The following is a 12,467-nucleotide window of genomic DNA, read 5'->3' as shown; positions in this document are numbered from 1 at the left end:
TGGCCCCACCCCCTCTCCCTTGACCATGCCAAACAGGACATTGAACTAGACTGACCAGGCGTCCCCAACCTAGTGCCCTCCAGATGGGCAGGACTACAAGTCCCATCATTCCCCACCAACATTGTGGGAGTCGTAGTCCAACCCATCCAGAGGGCACCAGGTTGGAGAAGGCTGAGGGAGGCTTTTAATCGGATTTGGCAGGGCTTTTCTTATGTTCTTCTTAGGGCTACAAGCCACAGAGTGAGGAACACACAGAATGATCTGGAGCTGCAACTGTTTGGTAGCGTCAGTAGTTTAACATACCAACAGGGTCCATGATTCGTAAGGTTTTTTTCCTTCTCCCTGCCCTATAACACTGGGATTTTCCCCCTGTCATCACACTGGAAGGATTTTTCTCTGTCTCTTATAAACCTAGAGCAGACTTCCCTAACCTGATGCCCTCGAGATGAGTTTGGATTACAACTCCCATCATCCCCAGCAGGCAGGGATTGGCCATAACACTCAATACAAGTGTTTGATGGTAGTTTCAGGACAGACAAAGGGAGATGCTTCTTCACGCAACGTCCAACTAACGCACAGAATTCAGTCCTATAAGATTTGGCAATGGCGGCCCACTTTGATGACTTTAACAGGGGCTTAGGCCAGGGGAAGGCAACCTGGTGCCCTCCAGATGTTTTGGACTACATCTCCCATAATCCTTAACCACTGTCCATGCTGGCTGGGGTTTATGGGAGTTGTAATCCAAAACACCTGGAGGGTACCAGGTCGCCTTCCCCCTGCTTAGACAAATTCATGGAAAACAGCTCCAACATTGGCTACTTACTAGGATAGCTTAGTAATGCACTTCCAGGTGCAGGGACAGTCTACCTGTAAACACCAGGTGCTGGGCAGCAATCAATCAGAGAGGGCTCTTGCCTTCATGTCCTGCTTGTGGGCTTCCCAGTGACATCTTGCTGACCTCAGTCGGAAACAGGATGCTGGATTTGATGGAGCTTTTGTCTAATTTAGCAGGGTGGTCTTTATAGTCTGTCAATTTGAATCTGTTTAAAAATATAACTGGGGAGGGGGGATTACAAGCCAGATGAATTTGAGAAACCTCCTGCACCACTACCCCAATTGGTCATATTGGAGTTGGCTAGAGAGCCAACATATCTTGGAGCCACTGCCCAATGGAGAAACTGGGGCCTGAGGTTTCCCTAGAGGCCAGATAACTAAACCAATATATTTAATCAAACGTTTGTCTATTTGTTGATGATACCTACTGAAAATCAATAAAAAAATTCCATAGCAGAAAAAAGCCTCACCCACACAAGTGAAGCCTCGCAGCAACAAATCTTCAGAGTTGCAGGTAACACCACCCGCCCCGCCCCGTCAATTAGCATGCTGCATCCCGCCGCACACTAGTGTGCAATGACCAGCATTTGGAGCTTGCAGTGTGGGAAGGAGCCAGCCAGATTATCCAGCTGGGAAAGGTGCAGGGAGGTGAGGGTAACTCCGTGGCCCTGGATGACTCAGACGCTGACAGACCCAGCTGTGGAGCCAGGAAGCTTGGGATTCATTTCCTAACAAACATGCAGAAACAAACATGCAGAATTCCCTTTTATAGACCGGAGGCTTCCAGAGCCCAGCCTGAGATCTTCCCTTCGCAGCTGCCTAAATCCATCTTCGCCAAAAGAGCCAAGCTTGGGGCTGGCCAACAGGGCTGGCTCCAGAGGGGGGCAAAGTCGGGCATTTGCAAGGCTCCTGGGACTGACAAAAAGGGAACTGCCCCGACAACGCCGCTGCTCTCATTTTACACAGAGCACCCTCCAAAGTCAGAGATGGCATGCAAGAATGCTTGGTTACCATCCCCTGACTTTTCCAGGTGAAGCCCCCCCGCCCCACCCCTATCCCAAAATGTCTTGCTCCAAGGCCACCAAAATTCTGGAGCCTGCACTGCTAGATAGTATGGGCACACCAGCATGCAGGTTTCATGGTGCTACTCCTTTGAGGATTTGCTCACATTAACCATTACTTTTGCTGTTGTTGGACTTGGTTTATGGGCTCTCAACCAGTTAAAGAATGTTTCGTTGACAGATCATCTGCTTTTTCACCTACTGACCAGTTCAGTTTAAATAAAAGTGCATATTAGCAAAAGCTGGTGCCTTTGGGGGACCTTGAAGAGAAAAGGCCATCAGTGGGCCATGTAATTAAAGCTGCAACATTGTTCAATAGGAAAGGCCATCTTGAATGGGGCTGAGCTGAAACAGGGGCATGAGTTGCAGAAAATGCTGGCCTCGTGTGACATGCACTCTCCATTTCAGTGATTATTTGGGGGGTGGGATCTGAAATGAAGGGAGAAAATGTTCATGCATTCAGAGCACATATTAATATAGGAAGAGTCTTGCTGGGTCAGACCAAGGTCCATCTAATACAGCATTCTGTTCCCACAATGGCCATCAGCTGCCCACGGGAAGCCCACAAGCAGGACGTGAGTGCAACAGCACCTCCCACCCATGTTTCCCAGGAACTGGTGTACACAGGCACACTGCCTCTGACACAGGAGGTGGCACATAGCCACCAGGACTAGTAGCCACTGATAGCCTTTTCCTCCAGGAATCTGTCTAACCCCCTTTTAAATCTACCCAAATCGGTGGCCAACACTACATCTTGTGGAAGTGAATTCCACAGCTTAACTATGGGCTGTGTGAAGAAGTCCATCCTTTTATGTGTCCTGAATCTCCCACCAATCAGCTTCATGGGAGGACCCCTTTGGGTTATAGTATTATGAGAAAGGGAGAAAAATGTCTCCCTACCCACTTTCTCTGAGATGGAATCTCAAGAGGAACAGGTGGACTTAGGAAGAACCCGACAGCAGGGCCAGCCCAGAGCCAGTGTGGTGTAGTGGCAAGAGTGTTGGACTGGGAGCTGGGAGATCCGGGTTCTAGTCCCCACTCAGCCATGGAAGCTCACTGGGTGACTTTGGGCCAGTCACACACTCTCAGCCCAACCTACCTCACAGGGTTGTTGTTGTGAGGATAAAATGGAGAGGAGGAGGATAATGTAAGCCGCCTTGGGTTCCTTGCAAGAGGAATAAAGGCGGGATATAAATGCAATAATAAATAAATAAATAAATAAATAAATAAATATTAGGCAGAGTGAGGTGGCCGCCTCCGCCAGCAGAAACGGGTGGGGCAGTAGCAACAGCCTCTCCCCCCAGCCATTCTGCTCTGTTGGTTGTTGTTCAGTCGTTCCGTCATGTCCAACTCTTCGTGACCCCATGGACCATAGCACGCCAGGCCTTCCTGTCCTGCGCTCCCTCCCGGAGCGTGCTCAAGTCCATATTCATTGCATTAGTGATGCTATCTAGCCATCTCATCCACTGCCGTCCCCTTCTCCTTTTGCCTTCAGTCTTTCCCAGAATCAGGGTCTTTTCCAGAGAGTTTTCTCTTCACATTAGGTGGCCAAAATATTTGAGCTTCAGCTTCAGTATCTGTCCTTCCAATGAGCACTCAGGGTTGATTTCCTTTAGGATGGACTGATTTGACCTCCTTGCAGTCCAGGGGACTTGTAAGACTCTTCTCCAGCACCACAGTTCGAAAGCATCAATTCTTCGGCGCTCAGCCTTCCTTGTAGTCCAGCTCAGAGCTATATGGGCAACACAGCCTGACCTGTGCCCCCTAAGCAAGCCCGCTGCCATTAGCTTCAGTGGAGGATGCTGTCCTATCACCAGAGTTGAAATATGATTCAGCTGCCTGTCCAGTTGGGTTCTGCACGTGGAATGAAGGAGGGGGTGGGCATCTTTTCTTTCACCTCAGGGAAGTGATGGCCAGCCCTGCCTGATGGGGCTGGCATGGAGCCTGGCAAGTACTGCAGCTGGAAGAACCTCAAGTTGACTGCTTTTCAGGCCCCAGCACTGGCTCCCTGATAGAATCATAGAATAGCAGGGTTGGAAGGGGCCTACAAGGCCATCGAGTCCAACCCCCTGCTCAATGCAGGAATCCAAGTCAGAGCATCCCCGACTGATGGCTGTCCAGCCTCATCTTGAATGCCTCCAGTGTGGGAGAGCCCACTACCTCCCTAGGGAATTGGTTCCATTGTCGTGTTGCTCTAACAGTCAGGACATTTTTCCTGATGTTCAGCCGGAACCTGGCTTCCTGTCACTTGAGCCCATGATTCCGTGTCCTGCATTCTGGGATGATCGAGAAGAGATCCTGGACTTCCTCTCTGTGACAACCTTTCAAGGACTTGAAGAGCACTATCTCATCTCCCCTCATTCTCCTCTTCTCAAGGCTAAACATGCCCAGTTCTTTCAGTCTCTCCTCATAGGGCTTTGTTTCCAGTCCCCTGATCATCTTTGTTGCCCTCCTCTGAACCCTCTCCAGTTTGTCTGCATCCTTCTTTAAGTGCGGTGCCCAGAACTGGACACAGTACTCCAGATGAGGCCTAACCAGTGCTGAGTAGAGAGGAACTAGTACTTCCCGGGATTTGGAAGCTATGCTTCTATTAATGCAGCCCAAAAGAGCATTTGCCTTTCTTGCAGCCACAGCACATTGTTGGCTCATATTCAGCTTGTGATCGACAACAATTCCAAGATCCTTCTCGCTTGTAGTGTTGTTGAGCCACGTATCCCCCATCTTGTAACTGTGCATTTGGTTTCTTTTTCCTAGGTGCAGAACTTGGCATTTATCCCTATTAAATTTCATTCTATTGTTTTCTGCCCAGCACTCCAGTCTATCCAGATCACTTTGAATTTTGTTTCTGTCTTCCAAAGTATTAGCTATCCTGCCCAATTTTATGTCATCTGCAAATGTGATCAGCATTGCCTGCACCTCCTCCTCCAAGTCATTAATAAAAATGTTGATAGATCAGTTTTACTGGATGGACCAGTAAATACTGACTGCTTGACAAACTTAGTGGAAATAATTTACAAAGCTACAGGCACAATACATACATACATACATACATATATAACAACACTGCTTAGGATATGTATCTTCCTGGCTTTGAACCTGGCCAAAGTGGATTCGTGCATGCCAGACCCATTTCTGTTTACAAGAGACTATTGGGAGAATTGTTTCCTGAACACCAACCTGGAGATGTTGGAGCAGAGGAAAAAATAATGAGATATGGAATTCACACTTGAGATTGCTCTTGAGATTACACTCTGAGTGTGGGAGGCAATGCAACAGAAAACTCTCTGATATAAACTTTGTTGCAAGTTGTAACCAAGAGGGGTTTCTTGCAGAGTGGCACATTTAACTTTTAACAGGCATGATCCGGCCATAGGTAAACACTTCAAAGTTCCATTCTTTTCAACAGGAGTGACTTAGAGCATCTCTACACCAGCCTAAAAATCCCACATCTAAAACGGGGCTTTCTGCTTCCATTTTAAATGCAGGATCACGACGGATTCCCTTTACACATCCTTCCTCCTCCCCTTTCCCCCTCCTTTTCCCCCTTATCTGAGTCTTCCATATGTTTCGTTGATCTAGCTCTTCTTATTGTGGCTTTTCCTCTTTTCGCAGAGGGAACTCAAGCAGAACTCAAGCGTTATAATTTGATAGCTCAGTATGTCCGATCTTTTTAAAAATGGAAGAAAGGTCATTTGATGCAGGAGATGCCCTGGACATTCATGACGTCATCTAAAGGACATGCAAACTTCCATGAGTGACCAATCTCAATAGCAGGAAAAAAGATCCATGTGAAGAAGCCCTTAGGCACACATGTAACTTCCCAGTCAAAATTAGTGGGACTCCAGTGTGCTGAACTTTGGATGGATTGTACCATATTTATCTTCCTGCCAAAGAAGTATCTTTCCTTAAAAAAATTCTGGTTGTGTCCAGGCATAGAGCTGATCAAACATCCCCCCACTACACACACAAATGTGCCATACTATTTGTAGGCAGCTAATCGGTGTGTGTGTGTGTGTGTGTGTGTGTGTGATTTTGGCAATTTGTGGGGCAACATTCTTTGAAAATGGGGGCGGGGTACTATTGGTAGTGCAGGGATCCTTTCTCCTCCTTTTCTTCAACTATTTCAGGGGTGGCTTACACATGAGTTTGAGGCAGTGTTGTAGAGTTGGTCTGAGAGAAGCACTGGCATCACTCTGAATTGGCTTTGTGATATCATCAGATCTGATGAGCTACACGGGCACTATGTGATCCCTGCTTGGCTGAGACCATGCTCCCAGGGAGAAGACAAAAAACAGTGACAAAGAACCAGCATATCTAAGAAAGAAGTGGCAGACACAGGCAGTGAATAAGGTAAGCATGGTGTGTGTGTGCGTGTGTAAATATTTTAGCCTTCAACGCTTTCAAAAGAAAAATTGAAATGAGCAAAAATGTCCTGCACCCCTAGGAAAATCCCTGCAAGAAGAAAAACTAAGATGTCTTGCAAAAATCCTCTACCAGCCCCCTGTCCACTGGTCTAGTTTTCAATCTGCAGGGAAATTCTTACCCTGGGAGGAGGGATTTAAAAATGTGGCAGGTGCCCATTCTGCTACTTCATTCCGCTGCATGCACAGATCCAGCTTCAGATAACAGGGTTCACATACAAGATTTCACATAAAAGATCTCATTAAGACACCAATCCTGTGCTTTTAATGGGAGCTTCACCCACAGCCATTAGCAGGTGCTACTGCAGCCTTCTCCAACCTGATGCCCTCCTGGATGTGTTGGACTACAACTCCCATAATTCCCAGCCAGCATGGCCAACGTTTTACCTCCATTACATCACTCCATGTTTTCTGCAGAAACCAGGGGGCCCACAGTAAAGATCAGAGAGCGGCAGATGGGAGGGTGGTATCCCAGGGTCAACATCTGGCATGATCAGGCAAATGCCAGGGCCCCTGGGGGCTGACATTGGTTACCACCATATCTCTTTTTCTTTCTTTCTTTCTTGTGTTTGTTTGTTTCATTTACATGGTGGCCAAGTGCACTGCAAAGTGCGGCCCGTGATCTGGTCAGCACTTTGCTTCACAGCACACCCAGTTGCCCTGCAGTTTTTTTAAAAAAGAAAAAAAAGGGACCCCTTCTGACCACCACCTGGTAAGCTTAGGTGGGGAAGAAGAAAGTGGGGCAGCCAGGGTGACATGGTGGGGGGATAGCATCCAGTGCGTCAAATTTGGCAAGGGCCCTGACTCTGCCACTGCTACTCAGAGAACCAAGCCCCGGCCTCCCAGGAAGAAAAGCAAGGAGAAGGGCAGCCGTGCCCCACAATCCATCAGCCAATGGAAGAGCAGCTGCAGGGAGCTTGCTTGCCCCCTCCCTGCTGGAAAGAACACTCAGCCCTGGGGGCCACTTGCCCTGGGACTGCGGTAGCGAGGGGAAAGGCAGAGTCTGGCCCCTGCCGCCACCAGCCAGAGGAACAAGGGCCAGTTGCAGCCTGGAGACCACCAGCGAGGGAAGGGCAGCCTGGCCCCAAGGGGATGGAAGGGCCTGTTTATTTGCAGCTCACCACTCGGTTCTGGCCTTATCCCTCCACCCCCCTTCCCTGGTGTCATGAGCCTTATCTTTTTCATTTGCAATCCGAGGCCAAGGCGGGTCTCCCTCCTTCTTTGTTTTAATGACATGCACCACTTTGGGAGACAATCCAAGTGAGATTGTGTGTGCACATACATACATTCAACATGCATACAACATTTCAGAAGCCTGGTAGATCCTTTGAGGATAGGAGAAAAAAGGAAGGAAAGAAGGAAGGAAGGAAAAAAGAAAGAAAGAAAGAAAGAAAGAAAGGAAGGAAGGAAGGAAGGAAGGAAGGAAGGAAGGAAACCTATAAATGAACTTGTTCTCTCTATCAGTTCGCACGGAACAAGAGGGTTGTTGTTGCTTTAAACCCGGGGTTGTCGTGAAGACAGCAGCAAATCACTGTATGCTCCCCGATCACTCCCACTGCGAGAAACTGGGTTGTGTAATGTGTGAACCAGGAACACTGGTTTGTTGTGGGAGTGACAAGCCAGAGATGGAACCCAGGGTTTAACTCTAAAGCTGAACACAAGCATGCTGCCACATTCACAACAACCTAGGGTTTAAAAAAACCCTGGGTTGTTGTGAGGTGGGAATCAGGCCTATAGCTGTGATTCTTCTTGATGAAGAGCCCTGTGTTACTCCAAAGCTCTTACATCAACCAACATTGTTGAGGTAGCAAAACAATCATCTTGCAAATGGGGCATGACGAGAAGGCCCCCGGCATCACTGGTTGCCTCCCCCAGAAATTGGTATTCACAGGTACACTGCCTCTGAACATGGAGGTTCTCTTTGCCTATCATGGCTAATAGACCTCACCTCCTCCCTGAATTTGTCTAACTCCCTTTTGAAAGTCATCTAGGTCAGTTGCCATCCCGATCTTGTCGCACTGAGCTCCCCAAGATATTTTGTGCATTGCGTGCAGAAGGACCTTCCATCCTCTGCTGAACCCCACACCAATCAGTTCCATTGGGTGACCCTGAAACTTAGTGTTAGGAGAAATTAAAAAAATGGTAAAGACCCCCCCATCCCCCCACACCCCCCCAGTGCTTTCCAGATTGGGCTGCAAATCCCACCTTCCCAAGCGAGGCTGGCATCTAGTGTAGGCATGGCTGGGCACCTGTCAAGAGCCCATACCCCAGCAGGGGGCCCCTGACAAGAGTCCCCTGGAGTTGCTCCCCTCTTCACCATTGCAACCTGCTTGTTCACCTGCTTCTCACTCTTGGCCCAGACAATGGAGGTGGTGAGAAGGGGGAGCAGGAGATACCTACTAACCTACTAGCTCCTTGGCTCTCTGCCTGACAAACAGAAAAGAGGGAAGAAGCCATAGCTCAACGGCAGAGTCCCTCCTTTGCATGCAGACTGTCCCAGGTTCGATCCCCAGCATCTCCTGGTAGAGCTGGAGAAACTCCTGCCTGAAACCCTGCAGAGCCGCTGCTGCCAGTCAGTGTCAGCAATACTAGTCTAGATGGACCAAGCGTCTGACTCAGCACAAGGCAGCTTCCTCCGCTCCAGTCAAGGGGAACCATGATGCGCAAGAGGACGAGGAGCAAGGGCAGCTGGTGACCACGGCGGTGAGAAGGGAGACTCATGGAGGGAGGGGGCCCATGGAGGGGGCCTTGGCCAACGGCCCTGCAAAACCTGAAGCTGGCACTGATCCCCAGCTGGGGATGGCAGGAGTTGCAGTCCAAGACTTCTCGAGGACACCAGGTTGAGGGAGGCTAATGTAAACGTGATGTCATTTGTACTCTGGAACTGCAGCAGCCTCCACGCTGAATCAAGCTCCCTTCGGTTCTTGTGCAAAGCCTGCTGCAAACCACGTTGACTCACAGGCTGTGTGGGAGGAGAACCGAGCCATGGCATCCTCACTATTCCCCACAGAGAGCCAGAAGGATCCCCCACCCCCACCCGGCTCTGAAGCTGAGCACCCTTGGTCTTGAAGGATCCCGCCCCAGTTCCCTGCCCCCAACTCCCCCTCCGGGCTTTGATTTATGGAGCTGACGACTCCGTGCAGCTGTGAGCGAAAGTCCCAGGTGGGGCCTGGGCGGGTGGGGAGCAGTTTGTTCTCAGTGTGTCTAATCCGTCCCAGACCCCAATAAACACAGCCGTGAGAGTCTTTAAAAACAGCAGATTCCAACCACTGGGCTTTACTGGGGAGATACTGGGAATGACGGTTGTGTTCTGTAAATAAATATCCTAGGATTTTTTTAAAGAGAAAAAGCTTGTTTTCTTTGAAAGAATGGGGGCCTTGCAATGGAAATGTGAGCTTCTCTTCCTAGGAGATCCACAGCTACCGACTTCAGCTTGCAAGCTCCCGGTTCTCTCTCAAGGGCTCCAACAGCCACCCAATACCAGCAGGACCAGCTTTAAATATACATTTTAAAAACAGATGCTAAATATACATTTGGAACTGTAGCAAATAGGACTCTTCAAATTCACAGATCCCCCTTTCCAGCATTTGTTTCTTTTGGACCACACTCAGGTCACACCTCTCCAGCAGGGTCCAGACAGATTTGCTTTGGCAGCTTGGACTTCTTTCGTTCCCCTGGACAGATTTTTGACCCAAAGTGGAGCTGACATGACTGGGTGACTAACAAACAACCAGCGGGGAGAAGCAGGAGTCAATATGTCCTCCTGGCTTCCCGGTTGAAGCGCAATCTGTTCTCATCAGGTGATGGGAAAAATCCTTTTCTGCCTGGGACCCTGGAGAAATGCCATCAGTAAGAGTAGACCAGCCTTCCCCCAACCTGGTGCCCTCCTGATGTGTTGGACTACAATCTTCATCATCCCCAGCCAGCATGGCCTTCAACTGATCCAAGCTGCAGCTGTCAGGGTGCTGGCTAGAGTAAGTGGATAAATCAGAGCATCCAGTTCTGATTCTATCTAATCTCCACTTATTATCCGTTTGTTTCTAAGCTCAAGGTGATGGCTGGGTTCACACAATACGACAACCCACACTCAAGGTTGAGTATTGGTTGAGTGTGGGTTGTTGTTGAACTGTGAGTTGTTGAACCATGGGTTGTTGTGTTGTGTGAGCCCAGCCATGCTAACAAACCATGGTTTGTTAACCATGAACAACCCATGAAGAGAACCCATCGTTTGTTGTTGGGTTGTGAACTCTGGGTTGTTTGTGGTTAACAAACCATGGTTTGTTAGAGTGGCTGGGTTCACACAACAACGCAAGGTTCAATAACAACCCACATTCAACCATACTCAACCTTGAGTGTGGGTTGTCGTGTTGTCTGAACCCAGCCAATGTGTCCTACTTAATAGAAGACAGTCCTCTGTTTGAAGACATCCTCTGTCTGAAGGCCTGCCTAGTCCAAGTCCAGTTGAAAGATGAAGAAACCTGAGAAGGGAGAGCAGCGGGGCCTTGAACTTGCCCATCGACAGTTAGAACCTGGATGGCAGGCTAAGCAGGCACATGGGTTACCAGGTCACAGTCTTCTTTACAATGGTGAGATGGATGGTATTCCTATTTAAAGGATAGTAATTATTTCCAAATTTGTATCTATACATTTTTATTGTGGTTGTATTGTTATATTGTGGTTTTAATGTTCTATATATTTTAAATTGTTTTATTGTGTGTTGTTTGGTTTTAATTTTTGTGAACCGCCCAGAGAGCTTCGGCTATTGGGCGGTATAGAAATGAAATGAATGAATGAATGAATAAATAAATAAATAAATATACATATAAATTGGCACATGCAGATTTTTTTTTCAGATCTGTGCCCTTTGCTCTCTTTCTCTCTCTCTCTCTTGGTGATGCATTTCCTCTTTTTTGGCAATGCAAAAGTTCCAAAATTCCACCCTAATTCAAAGTGCTGGATCTGACCTTTAAGGCCTAGGCAGCCTGGGACCAGAGTACCGTAAGAATCATCTCCCCCCATATGCATCAGCCCAACCCTTGCAATGGTCTACTGAGGCCCACCCGGGGTGGATTCACTGGCCCACTGACGTCAGAGCCACCAGCCTCCGCTGGCTAAGACAATCCTTTTTCAGTTAGGTTTTTAGAGCAGCCATGGGCCCTCTTTTACAGAGGGCTGACCTCTGTTTGAAGGAGTCTTCTGCTTGAAGGGCTGCCCTGCCCAATTCTGGTTTAAAGATAAGGAACCATAACAACTGTTGCCCATCCACAGTTAACACCTGGGCAGCAGGCTGACCAGGCAGGCACACAGCTCACCTGGTGACAGTCTTTCAAGCTATGATGAGATGTATCGCATTTCTATTTAAATTATAATAATTATTTCTAATTTTGCAACTACACATATGTATTATTTATTTATTTATTTATTTATTATTTCATTTCTATACCGCCCAACAGCCGAAGCTCTCTGGGCGGTTCACAAAAATTAAATCCAAACAACACACAATAAAACAATTTAAAATATACAGAACATTAAAACCACAATATAACAATACAACCACAATAAAACCTAGCAGCAGTGCAGGAGTTTAAAATACAGATTTAAAACAGCAAAGATAAAAATTTAGAAAGCTAAAATGCTAAAATGCCTGGGAAAATAAAAAGGTCTTCACCTGGCGCCGAAAGGAATACAATGTAGGCGCCAGGCGAACCTCACTAGGGAGCTCATTCCAGAGCCGGGGTGCCACAACAGAAAAAGCCCTCCTCCTAGTAGCCACCCGCCTCACTTCCTTTGGCAGGGGCTCACGGAGAAGGGCCGCTGATGATGATCTTAAGGTCCGGGCAGGCACATATGGGAGGAGACGATCCTTCAGGTAACCTGGCCCCAAGCCGTTAAGGGCTTTGAATGTTAACACCAGCACTTTGAATCGGGCCCGGAAATGGACTGGCAGCCAGTGCAGCTGCAAAAGTACTGGCGTAATATGAGCTCGCAGGCCAGTCCCTGTTAACAATCTTGCTGCCCTATCTTGGACCAGCTGAAGTTTCTGGACCGTTTTCAAAGGCAGCCCCACGTATAACGCATTGCAGTAATCCAGACGAAAAGTTACCAGAGCATGGATAACTTGAATTAGCATATTCAAACTGTATATATACAG

The sequence above is a fragment of the Heloderma suspectum genome, chromosome 4 (assembly GCF_057233095.1).
Source record: "Heloderma suspectum isolate Gila_16-S chromosome 4, 16-S_ref, whole genome shotgun sequence".
Lineage (NCBI taxonomy): Eukaryota > Metazoa > Chordata > Lepidosauria > Squamata > Helodermatidae > Heloderma > Heloderma suspectum.
Note: the sequence above shows the minus strand (reverse complement) of the source record.